General features: G+C 40.3%; 1 pseudogene; it reads right to left on the bottom strand.

Annotated features, from left to right (window-relative positions):
- Window positions 1–583: 583 nt before the first annotated feature.
- Window positions 584–16,214, bottom strand: LOC140926294 (beta-1,4-N-acetylgalactosaminyltransferase 3-like; annotated as a pseudogene).
- Between the last annotated feature and the right edge of the window lie 4,983 nt (window positions 16,215–21,197).

Consider the following 21,197-nt stretch of genomic DNA (forward strand, 5'->3'; position numbering starts at 1 on the left):
TGGGTAGTTTTCCAGGTAGATCTCATTTTCGTTACTTTCGAAGAACTGCACCGTACCATGCGTAAGCTTCAGGGGCACCCAACGGATCTGTTCCTCAAAATATATGCTCCACAGGAAAATTTTTGCTGGCTGGCAGGTTGTGGAAAAATTATTTGTCTTTGGAAGGAAAGGGTTCCTGGGAAATGAACAATTTAGGGTGTCTGAGGGGATTTGATGTATAGAATAGCTGCTATGTGATTGTTCTCAGAAACCTCTTCCCCCTTCCCCCTCCCCCCACTGAAGGGTTAATTTTGCCCTTAGGCCACATCTAAATTCATGTGCCTCCCTCCCTCCTCCACTGAAGGACTGAATGTTGCCCTTTGACCACACCCAAACTAGTTCAAACTGGCCAGTAATGTCTGGAAGTAAGTCTGCTGGGAAACTTCCCAGTAAGTCTGGTTGTAGGTTGTATGTGCACCTTGCTGGCTGGGAACGCTTCCATCAGTCTTGCTGAGAGTGAGGAATAGATACGTTTTTCCCAGCAATCTCCCAAAATGCTTAAAGTGGCTTCAGAAAGCTTTATTCACGCTTTGTTGTTGTTTTCAGGTCTTTTTCCAAAAATTTCCCGTTGGGTGCCAATGAAGCTTCTTCAAAATTTGCATTTCCAGCGCGTTGACATACGGGCGCACAAGTGCTGACGTTAGCTTGATTGCAGTTAAGCTCCTTTTTTCGTTGGGTTCAGAAACCTACCTCTTTAAGCTTAAATAATTGCTTATTTTAAATAAAAAAAAGAAAGTCAAATAATTCCTCTGCGGTGAAGCTGAGCCTACGATAAAAAGAGTAGTATGGTATTTTTGAAATGGACTATTTCTTACGCTCTAGAAGGGATGCTATCGTATTTTCATCGTTTTAGCGGTTTCATGTGGACGGGCGAAAATGATTCAAATACGTTACGTGTGGACGCGTATTTTTTAGGCGGAGGAAAAAATCTCACTTTTCAAAAATATCCGGATACATGTGGACAGGGCCTTTATATATTAAATTCCGTTGATTTGCACGAGAACCTCTTCCTCATAACTGTCTAACACTTCTACGACCAACAACAGACATGGTCGATACTTTCCCAACCAAACAAGGCCCGGTTGCTGTGTACATTAACTCCACATTTCCTGCTTGGTGTGATAATGATGATAGAGGCCTGGTTACTTAATCCGTTCAACTTCCAACTGAGCATTCATGACGCGGTCCAGTAGGTCCCAGTCCTCTCCACCCCATTTGTACTTGAATTCCTCGGTATTCATTCCTTTCAAAATTAAGCAGTTAAAAAATACGATTTGTCCCATACAATTTTACGTAAGGACAAGAGAAACAGCTTCATCTCTCTCCTATACGAAAAATTGGAAGTTCACCAGTTTAATCTTTCCCGGCGTAGACCTCTGGGCCCAGTTGTTCGAAGGCCGATTAGCGTTTAACCCGGGGTTAAATTTAAACCAGGTTTCGTTTTCTTGTGTTCAGAAGCATTTTCTCGGATAATTTTCTCTGTTATATTTAAAGCTTGCAGTAATCAAGCTGTAGCCAAAAAGAATTAAAACTGAAATGATTTTTATGCTTTCATATCTGAATTCAAACCTTGCACTAACCCCGGGTTATCTTAACCCAGCTTTGAACAACTCGGCCCTGGTTTATATTTTAAGAACAGGCTTTTTCGTTACTGATTATTTACACAAACCGTGGTTTAAATTACAATCTGTAAGTTTTCAACGCGAACTGTTCCTAGCCGTGACCTTTCTACATAAAGCCATGAAATAAAATACCTGCTCTATCGTTTGTTAGCTCGAAATCAAGTTGCGGCCCTCTTCAGTAGTTCTCCTATTCTTTAAGTAGGAGCCCCAAAAAATGTTAGGGACCTTAAGCATTGACGACGAATGGGACGTCGACGACCTACCGGAAGTGGCTAGGGCGAGTTGACCGCTACTGCACATCCTCGCTTGTTTGGCGTCCAGCAGTGAACGTGAATAAATTTACTCGTATTTTAACCCCCTAAATAACCTTTCGTGAAAGAAATTTCATCCCAATTGCGTATTCGACTTTCAACGCATTTGATCTTTGTATTTTTGTACTAAAAACACCAGAAAATCGATTGATATAGGACTTCGTAAACAAGCACCAGCGAGTCGCATTGAAGCTTTCTTGTATAAGTTTTCTAGCTTTTCGTGAAGCAAAAAGGTTTACAGGTCAAAAAGATGCTAAATCATAATCTGTTCCGCCCTTTTACTCTCTAAGACTTTGATTTGTCTCCAAACATTAGTAACCTTTGGTTCTATTTTTCTTTTTAAAGGAGATGGAGTGGTCAGACAAACATGTTTTTGTGCTGTATGCCGAGAAGTGTTAGTTATGGAACCCTACCAACATCCGCATACAAGCAAGGAAAGGGGAGATGTATGGAACCAGATAACTGTAAACCTAAGTGACCTTGATCATCCGAAATTCAAAGTCAATAAAAGATCGATGAGAGACACACTGACCTGGCTGATTACCAAGCATAAAGCGAAAATACGCCAGGAGGAAAATGCCACTGGAATCACTTGCAAAGATGCCGAACTAGACCTGGCTCTCGAAGAGATAATTGACAGGGGCAGTTGGCCGACAAAAAGGCTCCGAGGTTAAAAAAAAAAAAAGAAAAGGGAGAAGGAGCAGCTGGAGAGGAACACAGACCGTGAAAAGACATTTTGAACACTTATCTCTCGAATTTTCCCGCCGTGAACGACGTTCTCGATCCAGTCCTTTCACGGTGCATTTCTTCTTCGTCGTCTCTTTCGTCGCCGATGCTTCAGGTCTCTATTAATAGGTAGATCACGTGACTCAACTGTGACGGTTGATGATGATTTTCTTTGAACTTACCGCCAAAACGCATCCAGTCCGATTAATATACAGCAAGAAGACCATAACCGTTCATCTCCCAAAAGCCTTGATGATCAATATATGTACTTTGACAGTCTAGACGTCCAACTGCGGGAAAGAAAGCGATTCTTCCTTCTATGGTGTTCTGTTGAAAATAAGGAAACCAAACTCGATCTTGTTACTTAAACGTAACAAGAAATCTGACAGTGTTGTTGGAAGAAATTCTCTAACAAAATTGACGATAACATTTTACTCTAAAATGCAACAGACAATTGACATTTAGATCTTTGAAAACACGTACTGCAAAAACGGTGTTGATATAAAAAAAAATGGGAAGTTATCCGCAATTGCAAAAAAAGTGTATCTTGCTATAGAACGTTTTCAGTCACGAGGCTAACAACTATGCATATTTGTTGGAACGAGGAAAAGTTTTTACAAGTCAGAAAAAGGTTCAATTTCTACAGGATTAATTAACGACACCATGGTGGACGTGTCGTCATGCGAAAAGCCCAGTTTATAACAACACGTATCAACTTAAACTGCGTAGCAGGCGCCAGGTTTTTTTTTTTAAGGGCGAAGGAAGAAATCTAGGCCTGTAATAAGGTAATTACCGGCGCCTGCTACGTAGGCCAGTATCAACTCACCTTTCGCACGCTGTCCAGAATATCAACGGGCACATCAATGTGAAGATCAAACAAGAACAACAGATCATGCGCACTTTGTACTTGCTCTACAGCTTTGTTCAACGCCAGCGTCTTGTAAAATTTACCGGTCAAGTTGATAATAGTGTGCCTGCTCTTCAGAAGGGCAGTGTCGAACGCTTTGGCCAAGTCGATATCTTGACTCTCAAAATCAGCAATAATGACGTGGAAGTTCTTATCACCCGTTAATAAGCTGGCAACCGTGAGATCATTGATGAAATGATAGACCCATCTTCCCTGATCTTTGACAGGGAGTATTATGTAAACCGTGGCGTTTCTGTTCCACTCAATTCCCTTGGGAAGACACAAACTGTTCGTTCCCTTTTTTTGATACACGTGCTCAGAGAAGCGATATGATTTTTCAGTGTGAGGAAGGCCAAGTTCCAGATCAACTGAATAACGGTCCCCATAAACCGGATCTGGTTTTTGTAGAACTTTGTGAATTCTCTTTAAAAAGTAATTCCTGAAAGAAATTAAAATATGAGGTTAAAAAAAGCTAAAAAAATTGCAAACGTAGACAATCCGTCAATGGAACTTTCACGCAAGGAGAAACTAATGTCGCCACCATTTTTTGTTAATTATTCTGAGGTGCCCCTCAAAGTTGTTCTTTCTAGTTTAAAAAGACAAGGATCTAGTTTTTCTTAAGTCGACAGTTCAGTTATACTCACTGTTAGCCACATGATGTCTCTTTTTTCACCGAAAGCGTTTTTAGCGCGATGTTCTTACGGTTGACGGTTGAGTGTATGAACGTATTAATCTTTTCAAATCCAAATGAGTAAGAAAGAAAGAGAAGTATGGGAATTTGCAATTTTTTCGTTTGCGCTCTAGTCTAAGTAATGACTCCCGTTAAGTCACGGAGCCATGTTGAATTACGTGAGCTGTCAACGAGTTAACTACGATTAAGATTAAACATATTTGAAGAGTTTCAGTTCTGTGAAAGTGCATGATTTCTGCTTTGCTCTGAGTGTTTTCACTCACGTGGCCAGCATCTATGCAAATTTATTGGAACAAAAGAAAGCGTTTGCATAAGAAAAGAGTTCAACTCCCAGAGGATTGGTTTGGGACACCAACATGGATTGTTTTGTGACACCAATGGCCGCCTAGCCTGAGTATCAGGCGTTTCTGGGGAAAAGGGGAAAGATGGAAGCGAAAAAGGGAGAGAGCTGATAACTAGCAGTAACCAATGGTTAAGAAGTGTGGGAGACACAAATCAAAACGCTCGTAAAAAATGGACAAATCACCGTTACTTCCACAGTAAACTTAATACAGGTGTATAAGAACATTGTAGCCTGAGTATCAGGCGTTTCTGGGGAAAAGGGGAAATTAAGATGGAAGCGAAAAAGGGAGAGAGTCTCCCCCATCTAAAATTTCCTCTCCCCTAGCCCCTTAGGAAGGCCTGATACTCAGGCTAATGGCCGCCGTGATGTCATGTGAAAACCCTGTATAACGCACAAATTACTAACGACCCTTTATCTCTGGCATTGTTTGTGACGTTGGCCACGCAGCCCAGCGAAGTGCCCAGAAGTCGACTAACAAAACGCGAACACTGTCCTCAGCGCAAAAGACTTAAAAAAACACATGTTCGTGTTTCATTGTCACGCGTTCATGTCAATCAAAAAAAAAAAAAAAAAACATCGGAAGCGGAGGCACCGAGCTTTAGTCCAATTCCGTCCTTCATTTATTCGAATTATCTCGTAGATTATCCGTCTATTTGTTCAGCGCAACGCCGCGCATTTGGTGAGAGTTAACGAAGAACACCCTAAAGACCTAATAACGTCACATTAATAAGGATTTCAAATCTGCGCTCGCCAGTGTCATTGCGGCTATTATAATGTGACAATGTCTAGACATGGAAAGACCTTGTGGACACACAAAGGACCTCACAAGGTACTGAGAAACACACTTTTGTTCATTTCATTTGTGTCTTTTAGCTTCGCCCTCAAGTTGGAAATGTCAAACTAAACGCTTTTTCTAATCTCTTTTCGTGCATCCTGGAGTTCCCCCATACGCGCTGCCAGACTGGTTTTTGAGGTAATACGAGTTCGGCCGGGTAGTAGGGAACTTGAGTAACAACGAAGACGACCACAACGTCGACTTCAAAAAAACAAAAGTTTTAATGATCAAAACAACAGCTCTGCACGTGCATCACGCTTTTTAGTACATTTCTACAATTTGCCGTTTTACGGAGGACGTAAACATACGACGACGAATTTTCCTTCCTCTTTTTGAACCTGAATAAAATCCTTAAGAATTCAAATCCAGGATAAGTCGCCTGCATTTGACATATTGAGCGGGTCCAAATAGACGCGATTAAGTTTGAAAGAGCGCAAATTCATTTTTTTACCAACGTTTTCAGGTCTTTTCACTGCCTTCGTCGTCGTCCTTGGTTTAGGTCCCTAGTAACGTAAAAATGACGCGGCCTGACAAAAATGAACTAATTTAAGGGGCACGTCGCCAGGTCTGCATGTCAACGATTAGTTAGGTAACCTAAATTTTTTTAAAGATGTTTTGGTTTTATTATATTTAAAGTCAAACAAGTTATTTAACGTCCTTAGCCGGTTCGCTTGCAAGGATAAAAACAATGCTCTTATACACCTGTATTAAGTTTACTGCGGAAGTAACAGGGTCGTAACATGGTATATCCGGGACCCATTGATCCCTATGTTCTTGCTGTTATTTTGATCCCTGAGCCCCATTATCCCCAAAATTTTGATCCCTGAGCCCTGATAAAAGAATTGATCCCATCCATGTTTTTACACAACATTTTGACTTAGGGAACTTTGTTTATCTCCAAATAAAGAATATAGAACATGCTCAAATGGGCTGATGAGAAAAACATTAACTTTAATTTTTAGTGCAAGTTGTAGGTTCTTTCAGAGCTTTCTATCCTGCTATCCCTGTTGATGTTGTAGTCTTACGTGAATTTTCCCTTTCACTCTGTCTACACTAGACGGGATATTTTTGCGTGTCTTACAACAATGGGTTCTTACAACCAGGGGTACCAATAGCAAAATACCTGCTTTACATGAAGTAGAAAAAAATGGAATGATGCAAGCCACAGGCTCTACGGTCCTGGCTTAATAACCATTGTAGATTGTCAGAGGACATATCTGGTTGTAGGTCTTCCAGACCTACTCCTTCCAGCTTCAAATCTAACTGGCTCTGAAAAGTTGTCCGCCTGAGCTTGCTCCCCTTCCTCTTCGTCACCACTTGACGCAGGTGAATCATCTGATTCAATTGACCCCTGGAGCAATGCAACTAGGCGTTGCTCTTCAAGGCAGCTCAAACAGAAGTTGTTTCCATCTTTTATTATTTAACTTTCCTGATGATACACTTAGGTGAGTTTCTATCGTCACCGTGCCCAGTCTGGTGTACAAGGGGATCTTCTTCTGACTGTTCCAGCCATCTCAAACCCAAGTGATCTTCCAGAAATGCGTCACCGTTATGGTGGAGATCTTTTAAAAGAACTGCAAGGAAGAAAGAATGATATACCTCTTGTAATTGTGCTTGAGAGCAACTACGTCGCCTTTTGAATAGGTAATCTCATATTCGTCGGCTGCGTATTGAACTGTAGTTTGTCCTTCACTCCCTTGAACCTTACTTTCAGCAGATCGACTTTTCCATGTGCCGACGCATTCCTTCTGAAGATACTCAGAGCAAGTGGAAGTGTACCAGCTTTTTCTTTGGTCTTCCCTCTCGTTCGTTGCTGTCGTACACCTCGTCCGAATTCTTTCGCAAAGCCCTGCAATGCCTTCCTTTGTCGCTCCTTTCCCTCCGCGCTCGTTTCCTCGTCCACATCCTCCTGAAGGTTTACTCTTGCCGTGCGACTTTCGAAGCCATTCCGGTGCCTTTGGACCCAGCTTTCTCTGTGTGTAAAGGCTTTGACGACCGGTATAAAATATAAACGAGGATTGGTGGAGCCACTCTATTGATTCTAAAAGGCAGCTGGGCCGCCGCGATGCATAGTTGTTCAGAGCGGGTGTTCTCACTCCACTAAAAAATTCAGGCTCCAATTCTAAGGTGGTGATACCTTTCGGGGCCAACCATTACATAAGCGGAGGCCGAATAGCCCAAAGGGCTGAAAAAATTCTTGTAGATTAATATTGTCACTAAAGTCTGTAAATTTTGTGCAAAAAAAAATAGCCACTGCACGAATGAGGTCTGAAAAAATCTTGCGTGAAAAAAAATAACCCATCCCCGGCTCAAAAATCAAATAGTGGGCCCCTTACTGGTGGCGTTTCATGCTGAGTGCGATAATATATTAAATTCCCTCAGACTCTGCTACTTGTACCTAGTATGCAACATTCCTTTCACCAATTCAACCGTTTACATTATAAAAAAAAAAACTAAAGAAAATAAACTATAAAGGTTTTGTTACTTTTATTTCACCGAGGTAAGTCTTTGGTGATCCACTTATTTTCACTAATTCTACACTGTAATTTCAGACTATTTATCATACAAGCATTTATCGGTTATACAGTAATGGAATGTGTCCTTTACTTCCTCGGACCAATACTAGTACGAGTAGGTGAACCGATCTCGGTTTCTCATCAGAGTTCGAGATAACCCTAAAACTCCATGCAATTAGAGAAGATTTATTAAATTGCCAGAAAGCATTTATTTTGCAACAAAGCGCGCGAATTCATTGTACTTTTGTATTCTACTTTTGACGTCCATTCTAATTATTTAAGTACCTTCAAGAGTTAAGTTACTGGTCAAAAAATACGAACCTCGATTTATAGTCGCCTTGTGACTTGCTTGAGGCGGTGAGGCAATTGGGACCTGTACAGTAAATTCCGCTTTCAATGAATCGGTTTGTCCATTGTCCTGGCGTTATTGTTATTTTTGATCGGCCCAAAACCTCTATGCTTGGACCCTTGCCAGGAGTAAATCAGTCAAGCAAGTACTTACGTACCTTTCTCTGTCACAGGATTTCTTTTTGTCCTTTTTCTTCTTCCCCATTTCTCGCAAAAAAAGATATGTATAAATCGCTTTCTCTGCCTTCTGGCGTTGACAGCGCGTTGAGGAGTTGCGTTACAAAACGAGAAAAGTGACTTGAGATTCATATTACGGTGCCCTCAACAATCAGTAAACTAAGAATATGATACCATGTTTTCGTCAATTAACCAGGACGTCGTATGACAGGAACTGCCGCCAGCCGGAAGCAAGAATAGGTATTAAATGTACCTCGGCCAGGAAATTCTATGGACACAAACCCTATTAGGCAGAAAAATATTGTGATAAGAGATTTTAAGACCGTGTAATAAATCTGATCCCTGATTCGGGCGCAAAAGCCTTGTGATCCCTGATCCCATTCTTCTGAGCCCTGAGCCCTTTCCTCTGAGCCCTGATCCCAGTTATATTTTGGGCTTTGCGCCCTGAGCCCATATACCATGTTACGACCCTGGAAGTAACGGTGATTTGTCCATTTTTTACGAGTGTTTTGATTGGTGTCTCCCACACTTCTTAACCATTGGTTACTGCTAGTTATCATCTTTACACATTTAACGAAATTTTTATGTAACTTACTCTGAGGAACTCAAACGAAGTGCAGCAACCATGTTATCCACGACTGACCGAACTACCTCTCTGTCAGCGACTCGATTTGGACGAGTCCACAGCATTCCGGTGTTTCTTGACATCTGCGTATCGTCCGGTGGGTAAACATTTGATTCAAACACCGTTGCCTTCCCTTCAAAGCGATCAACTTTATCACCTGGTACAAAACTACTCTTGTAATTGCAGGAAGGAAGAAAACTGGCTTTCGAAATGAAAGGCAGAGAATAAAACTTGACAAATTTGCTGCTGATGCGGTTGCATTGGCTTTATGGAACTCTTGCTTATATCGCGAAAGCACATTGTGCAGTGCTACTTTTTTCTCTTGTATATGCGATATGTTCTGCAGAAATGACGAGAGGTATTCTGAAGTGATGAGCCTAAAATCTTGAACTTTGTCAGATGTAGTCCAAAATACACGCACGAACCCTTTGCCAATGCCCTGTCAATCAATCAATCAATCAATTTATTTGCCCTTTTTTTACATACAATATTTAAATTACAGGGAGCCGATCGGAGCCCGAACGCTGTTTTACCTAATAGAAAAAATTAGATGTTTTTACGCTGTATTAGCTAATAAAATAATAAGATGCATTTTCCTTTGTTCCTGTCACTGTCTGGAAGGGATTTGAATCCGATCAGAGACGGTTAACGGTTAACAATATTAGAAACGCGAGACGAAACTTGACCGTCTTATTTACGACGCGCCAGACACCCCTCCCGTGTCTCCAATACAATACAATACAATACAATGTTCATTATTTTGAGAGGGTAGATACATGATTAACCCAGTAAAGAGTTTTCTAACACATGGCCCTCTGTAATACAGAAAGAAATATATACAAATAAATTTCAAAAATACACACATACAATAATTAATTGAATGTAACATTTAGAATGAAATTAAAATTAACACAATATAAAAGTTTAATTAACATAGTTACAAACAATATATCGCAGCAAACTTGGACGATTAGGAGAAATAGCAATTGCAGTAAAGCAGGAAACGGCATGCAAAACAGCAAAGTTCTTCGAGATGGGCAACGGAATTGAGTTTTTGAATGAAAAGTTCACGTAACTCGCGCGCACTCGTTCTCTCTTTCACCCACTACTTCCAAGCGCCTACTACGCAGGCTATTTGATAACCAGCAATGTTAACCGTCTCTGATCGGATTCAAATCCCTTCCAAAACGACTTAATATAAAGTATCGGCGCTTCGCGCCGATACTTTATATTAGGGACCGTTAAGATCCCAGAACGGCGACGGCAGAGAAAACGTCGCTGAAAAAGTGAATTTGTGTTCTTTCAATCTTTAGCCTGCGTGGCAGGCGTTTGAAAGGGAAGGGAAAGGGAGTTTTAGGTGCGAGAGAAACGCGAGAGGCGCACGATGAGGGAGGGAGGGAAACGCCTGCCAGGAGACCATTGTTTTTCTCGTTTTTAACATCCATCAGGCGAATGTTAAAATCCTGATTGGTCCGTCTTCAAAACATGTCAATCACAGCCGTAATACCTTAATCCGATTGGCTGAAATCAACATCACGCTACTGAGTAACTTAATCGATCTTTCATTAATCATTTAAAAATATGTTGTTAGTGAGGCGTGATGAGATTTCTGTATGCCATTCATCGTTTTAGAACGATTAGAAACTGAAGGTATCTATTTCAGCTTGAAAGGAGAATAGAAGAAAGCAGTTAAAAGACTCGTATGAAGGAAAAGACCTGTCAGCTAGATGAGTTTCGCTGAGTGGTTTTGAGAAGTCTCGTCTTCCAACGGCTTGTTTTACTCACTAGAAGAGAGAGAGGAAAAATCATGCCGCCTGTGTGCTTGTTATCTGCTGTTTGACCTTAAACGGCTACCACGCAGGCTACGCTTATCAACGACCAGATTGTTAAAGACGAAGCGATCTATAATCCTAGGCGATTTTTGGTTTGAGGACTTCTTTTTGCTGGTTATAGACGTTATAAAGCCGCCAGGAACTTACCGTACTTCAGTGATAATATTGATTGCAGAATTAGCCTTATTGCAGATCCTTGAAGTTCCGTTCTTCTTTCCCAGCTACCAGCGTTCTTTTGTATGCTGCGCTGGATCCAGTTCGAGAGTCAGCAAAGTGTTTGTAATTAATTTCTCCGACGAACACTGCATGCAAGTTGGGAAGTCCAACGCGATACCTTCAGCAAAAACGTAGTTACTAAAACATGGAACGACCTAAAACCACCTAAAACCATCTACAACCACCTAAAACCACCTACATTCCAGGTGACTCCTTTAGATGAACCCTAGTGTCTTTCACACCCGTTTCCTGTGTCATCACGCAAGGCTAAACTCCTTGCGTCACGACACAGGAAACGGAGACCAGTAGGTGTAATCATTGTTAAAAATGTTATTTAAAAAAATCTATAATACAATGGATTCAGAAGAAAGCAAGTTAAGACGAGCCGAAATTAATAAAAATGGGTTGAAAAATTTTAATAGTGAATGATTGTATTTAAAGTAATTTACCTGGATTTTTATATACCTTTATTATGTTTTGGAACCCAACTTTCACCCCGGCCCTCTTCTTGGGAGTGATGGGATATGCGCGCTTCTTATTTTCGCTTTGCTCGTTGTAAATACGTCCCCACTATACTATCTGAGAGCCTGGCACAGGCTAGAGTAGCTGGAACTTTACGAGCTAAAACGGAACGAAAAATTTGGATCACATATTCGGGTCTTCCCTCCCCGCCAACGGACCTTACTGGTAAGAACGTTTTGATTCATTTTGCTGAAAAGAATTATCAAATATCATGATATGTTTTCTAATTCTTGCAACTGTAAACGGGTTAATAGCTGTATAAAATCAGGCTCTACAAGTGACACACGTTCACACTAGACTAAAGGATTCTGCGGAACTACATACATTTGTGTGAAACTATTTCAGACATTTACACCCTGTTTTAGATGGTTTTAGATTGTTTGCGAGTGGTTGTAGATGTTTTTGAGGTGGTTGTAGATGGTTGTAGGTGGTTGTTGAATTTTTTGAGGTGGTTGTAGGTGGTCATCTTTAGGTGGTTGTAGATGGTTTTAGATGGTTTTAGGTGGTTTTAGGTCGTTCCATGTTTTAGTAACGTAAGGTTTATGCTGGATTTTATATAACAAGCCACGCATGGTTGCGACTTTCTTCTTTCAACGGACGACCGCATTTACACTTTTTTAAATAGTACCTTCACTTCAGATTTCTCGTTTTAGGAAAACAAAAGGAAAACAGTATGTGAAATACGACTTTAAAAAATAAGTGCATCGCGGCCAGACTTATTTGACCGCTAGTCATTCACAATTGCGTTATTTTGCATACATAATTAGTAGGCGGAATGGCGAAAACAATGGTTTCCTGGCAGTTCCCTCCTTCCCTTCCTCCTCGCGCGCCCCTCGCGTTTCCCTCGCGCCCAAAACGCCCCTTTCCCTTCCCTTCCAAACGCCTGCCACGCAGGCTATTCAATCTTCATCGCGATTACTCCAAGTCACTAACTTTTTCAAATGTAGGCGAACCATCCTAAAGTTGAATTCCTAAGAACCATAGCCAAGAGCAGAAAGAGGGAGAAAATTTCGTCGTCGCTTGTTTACTTCCTCTGTACAACGTGAAATTAGGCATTTTCACGTCGTAGTCGTATTAAGTCGTTGACGAACGCGAACCATCAGTATAAGAAAAAAATATCTTCTGGAACCCAGGATACTTATAAAAGACACAGGAACAGAGGAAAATACATCTTATTATTTTTTTAGCTAACACAGCGTAAATATATCTAATTTTTTCTGTCAGCTAAAACAGCGTTCGGGCTCCTTGTGACAATAATTACACAGTCTTATGATTTTAAAAATATACTTGGGCAGGAACTCTCAGCAAACCCTGCAGGGCTTTTCAAGGAGAGCCCCTGGACAAGTTTTATACAAGTATGATTGTAATTTAGAATTACATGTCTGTGTTATAGATTACATGGATTAAGTATGTAGCAGCTACTCACATTTTGGTGTAAAACCTCGACGTAGTATTTCTTATTAGCTTGAAGATGGAGTGGCTCTTTGGATCTCTGTTCAGGATATTTATCTAACTCGTCCTTGCCCGTCCAAGCTATTGCGTTTTCAGTGAATACACGAGCAACTAGCCGTTTCTTATCGGGATTTTCGTCTGTACTTATCCACAACTCCCAAGTGTGGTCAGAGGCGATCGCGAAACGAAACAAACCATTGCTTTGTGGATGTAAATATCCAAAATTTTCTGACCGTACTCCACGCTATCGTCTTCAATCTGAAAGTCGTTGATGAACTTCTCCTCATCAGGATATTTTGGAAAGAACAGTGACTTTTTTAAATATGTTACGTTCGAACCGCATTGCATTCGCCAAACGTGAACATTGAGAGCGTGTGGTACACGTGCTGCGACAGTATTCTCGTCCTCAGAGCCAACGCCACCGATCGTCCTTGGAAACGCAGAGAATTCGTCAACTGTATCGTCGCTATGTCTTCCCCAAAATGTAAAAAGTAAAGAAAATTTTAAACGAGATCGAGCCTGCAGCTAGTGCGACAATCAAACGCCTCACAGTTTTTTGAAATCTTCGGAATGTAAGAGGGCGTCGAGGCCACATAACTTGGATCGAATGTTGCGAGCCCCGGCTTGTGATTCAGTCAGACAGCCAGCTGTCACGGGATGACACTGTAAACCAATAAATAAATACTCTCTTTACTGTTATTGATCATCGCCAAAAAACTCCGAGTTTTGAAAACAAACTCCTACTTTCGAAAACAAATTCCAGTTTTTGATAACAAACACCTCAAAAACTCTAGTCGCTGCGTCAGGTAGCCCAAGCTCGAAATATGAGTATCGGCGAGAATCGGCATTGTTGCGAAACATTCAAAACATAAGGATTTTTATGGGAAAAAAAACCATCGTTTCTGTGAAAGGTAAACCTTTATATAGAGAGAAAACCCTGTTCACGTAGTTTTTTGGACTATGCAAGGAATTCATAGTTAAGGAATTTGCGGTAGCCTCGTACACGCCCAACAGGAAACTCAAATAGTAGATAAACCTCAACTTTAATTAAGCAGTTTAGTTTTACCCGAGATCTGAATTGGACATGTTTCATGTGATTTACTGCTTACCTGTTACACTGTTTCATGGTTATCCCGATCAAGCAAAGTTAAGAAAACTCGCCATAGAAGTAAGTTTATGATCAATGTTATAATATTGTCAATCATTTGAGTTTTGGTTTTGTAGTTTTATAAGGATTTCATGAGTTTTTGGACATTGACGACCAGTGACCGCATGGCATAATTATTGTTAAAAGTTTATATCAGTTATTCCCGCTTCGCTCGTTTTAATTGTTTCGTTTATTACCAATTGATTTAGTTAATTAGAATACATTGTACATTTTAATTTCAGATCGAATAAATGTATCAGTTATACGATTGCGAGTATTCTTCGGTAGTGGATCGTCTTAGTTCTCTAACCCTTTACATAAAAACCCATAAAACGGCCATAAATCGGCCCGTTAACCACTCAGGAGAGACGTAACACACATTTTAAGTAAGGTAAGCTGTTTTTTATTGAAATCCTTTCATTTTCGTAGGTTACAGAAACGATACGTTTTTTTCCCCATAAAAATCCTTATATTTTGAATGTTATTTCGAGCTTGGGCCAGCTGTTGTTGCTGTAGACTCTAGGAAGAATAAACAGATGTAAGAAGTAGATTCTCGTTACCTTTTCGCGTAGCGAGTGAGTCGCCCGAATACGCTCACAAAAGGGAGCTTTATCAAACCGTGCACACGCTTATTTCATCCTAGATATTTCTAGAACAGACCTCTGGAGCAAAGGTAAACTCAAAACTGAATCCAACTCGAATGCTTACTCGAAAAACAACTCGAAATCCTTACCTCGGCAAATAGGTGTCTTCGGAAATGCCTACTAAGAAGAATCTTTTTAACCTTTTCCGTTGATATTTCTAAGAATAAACTAAACGACGAATCGAGATCCCCGGTTCGAATTGCTCATTGTTCGCCAGCTATTGATCCGTTTTCAGTCAAATCCCACAGAACGTCACAGAAGAATAGTGGCTGTATCAGAATATCCTTCACTTAAACCGCTTTATAACCAGCAACAAAAAGCCAATTTAGTTGAATGTTAAGATTCCTTTTAGTGGCTTACCCTGGTCTTACTTACCTTTTTCGTCTAGGTGTAGATATTTTTCTTTAGGAAAACAACTTTAATATCACGCCCAATATGCATATTGGAAGATGTGAAACATAACAGGGACCTTTAGCATCAGGTTTTTCTTGGAAATCCGCAGACTGCAAAATATCACGTGACCACGGCCTCGCGGTCGCGTTCAGTTTGCAGTTCACGTTTGAAAGGCACGAAGAGCTTCCAGCGGTTAGTGATTTACAGAAACGTTTTTTGCCACTAAAAATTGTACAGCCTCGCGTTTAAAGGCACGAAGTAGCTTTCTATATCCGTTTCTCTTAATTAGCTTAGGCGCGGCGGATTTTGTCACGTATGATCAGCGCGAGGTGTTTCTCCCGACACCCTTCTGTCAGGAAAATGTCATCATATGAAAGCAAAACAGACACGATCGCGTCGGCAGGCCGAGGCCGGCAAAAATAAAAGGCTTTTCTTCTTCCATTTCAGAGGTCAGTTTTGTTTCGATCTGGTCAAATATCAGGTTTTTAGGTTGTAGGTAATAAAATATTGTCTTATTCTATGGTTTAAAAAACCGTTCAAAATTATTCTGGGGTATTTCCGACCTTGGAAATACAATTCACTGGGCCGGAAATGAGTAAGCGGGGTCGGTTTCTTTACTTACCAATAACGGACCCGTAAACAGACTTAATACCGGGATCGAAATTCAATTCACGGGGTCGGAAGTGATTTAGCCATCGGGTGTCGGGTTTCTGCGTCCCCGAAAATAGACCTTAATCTCGGGTTCGAAATCTAAATTACGATCTCCGGATTCATTTCCTACCAGCGGCCCAGGAGTTTCATTTCTGATGTCTGAATTCCTACCGGAAACTGGACCCTTATTTCTGCTATCCCAAACCCACGCCCACATCGCTGTCCGGATTTTTCTGATTTCCGGCCCCTCGAAATGTCCATGGTTGCGTCGGCCGAAATATCTTTTCAGTCCTGATTCCATAATTAAACAAAGACTTAGATTCAGCACGCACTATATAGCGCATCATGGCGAGCCGCAAGCCTTAGCGACCGAAATATGGGGGAAAATTTGTCCCCCATCTGACCAGAAGGCCATTGTTTAAATTCAGCCAAGCATAGACCGTTGACAGCTTGAAACCATACTTGAGCTGAAATGCGAATCTCTTTTCGTGGCCTCCTGTGAAGCTTTTTCCGACATATCTGTCAACCGCTCATTTTACCACACACTACACTAAAAAGCTGATGAGACGAACACAACTAAAAAATAGAACCTGATAGAATGAAAATCGCTCCAAAACAGCGCATCAGTTGGAAAACTTGTGGCGGTGTAGAGGAGTTTTGCAACAAACAGGGGATACCTCAGAATCAATATGCATTTAGTTACCGAAGATGAACGAAGTGCAGCGATTTAAATTTAATAGAATTTACATTAACTATAAATTCAAATAGTTTTTACAGTAGCTTTCTCTGGAGAGCAGAATTTAAATAGGAGACTTCACCGGCCTTTTCTCAAAAAAGGGAATAGTCCCGCTTTTAATTCTGCTCCCCCGAAATTTATATTTCTAAATCTAAGTAGCTTTCTTTTCCTTTTTAAAAAATTTTACGGGGGAATCGAAATGAATTTTGGTTGATTGGTTGCGTCCATCGCGGTTCCCCCTATTTGTTTTTAACAAAATACCATTGCACAAACGGTCTCTATTATTTTTCACGAGCCATAACCAACCAAGTTCCCTTGCACTAAGCGAAGGCGACACACCCGATCGCTTGCTTTTTCAGGCGACTCACCCAGAAGAGCACGTGCAGACGGAACTTTGGTCGTTGTTTAGCTTTATTTTGAATCACTCAAAGAATAAGTTCAATTACGAATTCTAAGCGTTTAGTTGACTCAATACAATCTTAGCAAGTCCCAAACAAAAGAAAAATATATGTGGCAAACCGTTTTCCAAGACTATTTTACCTTATAAACTTTCCTAAGGCCTCGTTTTTTTACAGAAAGATTCATTTAATATACACGTTTTACAAAGTATTCTTGCACTAAGCGAAGGCGACTCACCCGATCGCTCGCTTTTAATCAGGCGACACACCCAACATAAAAGCACGTACAGAATACCCTGAACCATGTTCATGAATTTGTTTTCGGTGAATTATATCAAAGCTCTCTGCTCGTGAAAAATAATAGAGACCGTTTGCGCAGTCGTATTTTATTAAAAAAAAAAACAAACAAATAGGGGTGAACCGCGATGGACACAACCAATCAACCAAAACTCATTTCGATTCCTCCGCAAAAATTTTTAAAAGAAAAAGAAAGCTACTTAGATTTAGGGCCTGTGAAGTACCTTAGGTAGGTCGATAGGGGTATGGGTAACACGAGCGTCTGATATTTTTAACGCGTTTCATTTCATTTTTGATCAAAATAAAAAGCTTTTACGAGGTTTATACTTGCATGGAATAGCCCTTATTAATGGCTTTGTAGCACAATTTGCTACCAGTGGGAGTCATATCCGCCTATTCGATACTAGGAAAACGATTATTTCCATAGGCAGAGCTCCGTCCGGCTGTGTTGAGAACGCATGCAACAACGCAGTATTACGCGATAATTACTGGCCTTATTGTTGTGCAAAGAGTGTTTTAAATGTAAGATAATTTTCTCATTAATTGAAACAAAGATCTGAGCATGAAGTGACAACTATAAATCGCACTGGATCATGATGAAGCATTTAAACATCGGCAACAAGCAAAACAGTTGAAAAAAGGTCAGAGATATAGCAATTTGGCCACTACGTGTGTATGTATATTATAAAACACGGACGTCTATAATTTTCAACACATTCCTTTGTTTATCAAGAAAATGTCGCACGAAATTAATAGAGCTTTTCGACTTCTTTATTAGGGTACTTTTTGTACACAAAATTGCCTCCAGTGGAAGTTGTGCTGGGCCTGTTTCTTCCTAAACACGAGCTGTACGATCGGGAGCGCCACATTAAATTTGGCGGGCATTTAGGAGGTTTTGGCGCGGATATGTTCGAAGCAGAAATAAATAAATCGAACACCGTGCTTACCTTCAAGGAGTCTTACGATTAATCAAGTCATTATACAAACCAGAATTAATGTGTCGCAAGGTAAACCTAGTGATCTAAGGCTGAATTGGCCTCGCATTTGAACCAATGTGAAGAAGGAAGGCTGGCCATCTCTGGTTTTCAGAAGAGAAGCTTGAATTCTCCTAACCTGTCCCATCTGTTTAAATGTTCTTGAAATACCAATCGCTTCTAAGGGAAGCGATTTTGATCGCGAATCAACACAGAAATTCTCGACCAGGAAACGGCAAAAAGTAACCCACATATACTCCATACAAGGTGGCTTGATCGGGCTGATCCGATCCGGAGAATAGTCGAAAAGACCGCGCTCGACTTTATTTACATGTATTTACTCCACCTTGTATTGTTTTAACCATATTAACAGACAGTTGCAAAATTTAGAATTGTTTCATCGCCTCTGTGAAGATCACTACCGATGACAGCTAATCTGACCCCTGCTAACATGCACGAGGTCGGAGGTAAAATTCTAACAGGAAATTGAGTATAGCAACCGTCACTCAAGATAATTAGAAAAGGGACTTTACGCGGCTCCTCATGTAGTTTTAATGATAAAGAAATGTATATCAATAAAATAATAATAATAATGATAATAATAATAATATTATTAACAATAATAACAATAATGTAATAATATATGATGATGATGATGTTATTCTTTTGAAATGCTTTACTGGTTCTAAATTCATTTTTAGTGCTATTAAATATACACATTTTAAGTTGTGTATTTATATATGAAGCAGTCAAATTTTTATTTCATGTAGTTTTTGCTTTCTCTTTGTTTCAAATTAGCATACGTTTTCTTAGCCAAAAACTATGGAAAAATGAAAATAAACTAGAAATATGAAATAACTACAACATAATTATATATTACTTGTAATTTTACTCATTTACAACTTTTAAAACTTGCATCCCCACCAACCTCAGTCAATCTTGGCAATGGGTCTTTTTTATATATACTGGTTCATTTGCCAAGCACCGTATGCATAGATGGGTTGGTTTTGATTTGTAGATAAAACTGGCAGTTGTCACTAACTATTCTAGCATTCGGAAGTCATTCATTCGGTCATTCGGAGCATTCGGAAGTCAGCCAAGCGCGGTCATTGCACGCGTGCTGAACAAGAATGCTGTATAATGACAGACTAGAAACAATAGACAACTCCCAGAGCACAAACTCAGCCAAAACGCTAAAAATCTTCAATGTTTACTCAAGTTTGGGCTTAAAGAAGATAATGTCACAGTTTTTCAATGACCATGAAATTCAGAGTGCGGGTAGTTAGTTAATCAATTGTGGCCCTGAAAAAATTTGAAGGAAAAAAAACTACGAATTTTTAAGAAAATGCTTTTTTCGTGAGAAGGACTCTTAAACGCTGACAAACGTCAACAAATAGCGAAAACTATAATTTCTATATGTTTGCTTTGCTCGAAATCGCGCGCATTTACAAGGCCCTAAAGCGTTTTGCTGACTTGCAAGGACCCATCTGTTATAACGATGCCCAAAATAAAGAGATGAATCTCATAGTTTATTAGATATAATCCGTGTAAAGTTTGCTTATCATTTTCGCATAAATTATGACCTAAATTTGGAAACCGCTGAATTTCTCGAATTGGGTCTTTGCGATTTTGGTGAAACTCTGTTCAGCGCAAGGCACTAATGCGCACTATGTGTAGCCGAGAGATTTTCACGAAAAAATGCCGGCAACAGCAGATTTTCGACTCAGACCTCAAAGGGGCGTGGCATTATAACCACGTGACATTTACTCCGATCGCCAAAATTTTTATGTTATATTGTAGATTGATCTATATGTTATCCATTCTATGTGTTAGGCTTACGATAAAAGTAAAGGTGGGGATACCAGAGAGCTTCAAAGTAGGATGGTACCCCCCCAAAAAAACTGGGTCGAGTCACCTTAAGTGGGCACTTAAGTGTAGGTTTTATGCAACCGGGCCCTGGCATGTAGCCTGAATAAGCCAAGCAAATATGAATAAAGCATATAACGAGAAATATTCGTCAAATGGTCTCGTTAAGTAAATCATACTTCACTTTGCGAAAGAAATTTATCGCTTGTATCCGTGTTACGCATCGAAAAAGCGAGGAGTCATCGCATGACATTAGGTAACAGAGGTAATACTCACGAGTTTCACGAATTCCAATTCCACGACTTTTCGCCGAGTAACAAATTTAAAACTTCAATTCTTACCTTACAGTGGTCGGTTCATTTACCTTACATTTGCCAGCACTAATAAACATGAACAAAACGATGAAATCCGGCACTCTTCTATCAGAAGTAGCAAGCCGCATGAAGTAAAATCCACCGATATGCGCTGCATTCTCACTACAAATATAAACATTTGTCGTGAAGAAAATACGACGAGGAGGAAAAAATGCCAGATCTTTGCCTCGGCAATCTATTCCAGCTACCAAACCGGCGTATCTCCAGAAGGTGGACTCGAAGTGGGACAAACCTTGTGATTTTTTTAGGAGCCCTTTGCGCGCAAACTAATTTATTCTGGCGCGAAATGAAGATTAAGAAAATGTATCTGAAATCTAATACACGACAAGAAAATTTTCGCACTTTCGAGGAGCGCGACATATTAAATGGGATTAAGTCGGATTAGCTGCCCGCGGAGAAAACATGCCTGCGTGGTATGGTACTTCCGGTAAAAAGCCTCTGTGTCCTCTCATGTCGTTTCCTTTTTTCCTCCGTTGGTCCTTGAAAAAAAAGAAAACTACAAAAGGCAAAGAAGCTTTTCAAGGTAAGTTTGTTGTCATTGTCGAAGGATTCGCT

The sequence above is a fragment of the Porites lutea genome, chromosome 2 (assembly GCF_958299795.1).
Source record: "Porites lutea chromosome 2, jaPorLute2.1, whole genome shotgun sequence".
Classification (NCBI taxonomy): Eukaryota; Metazoa; Cnidaria; class Anthozoa; order Scleractinia; family Poritidae; genus Porites; species Porites lutea.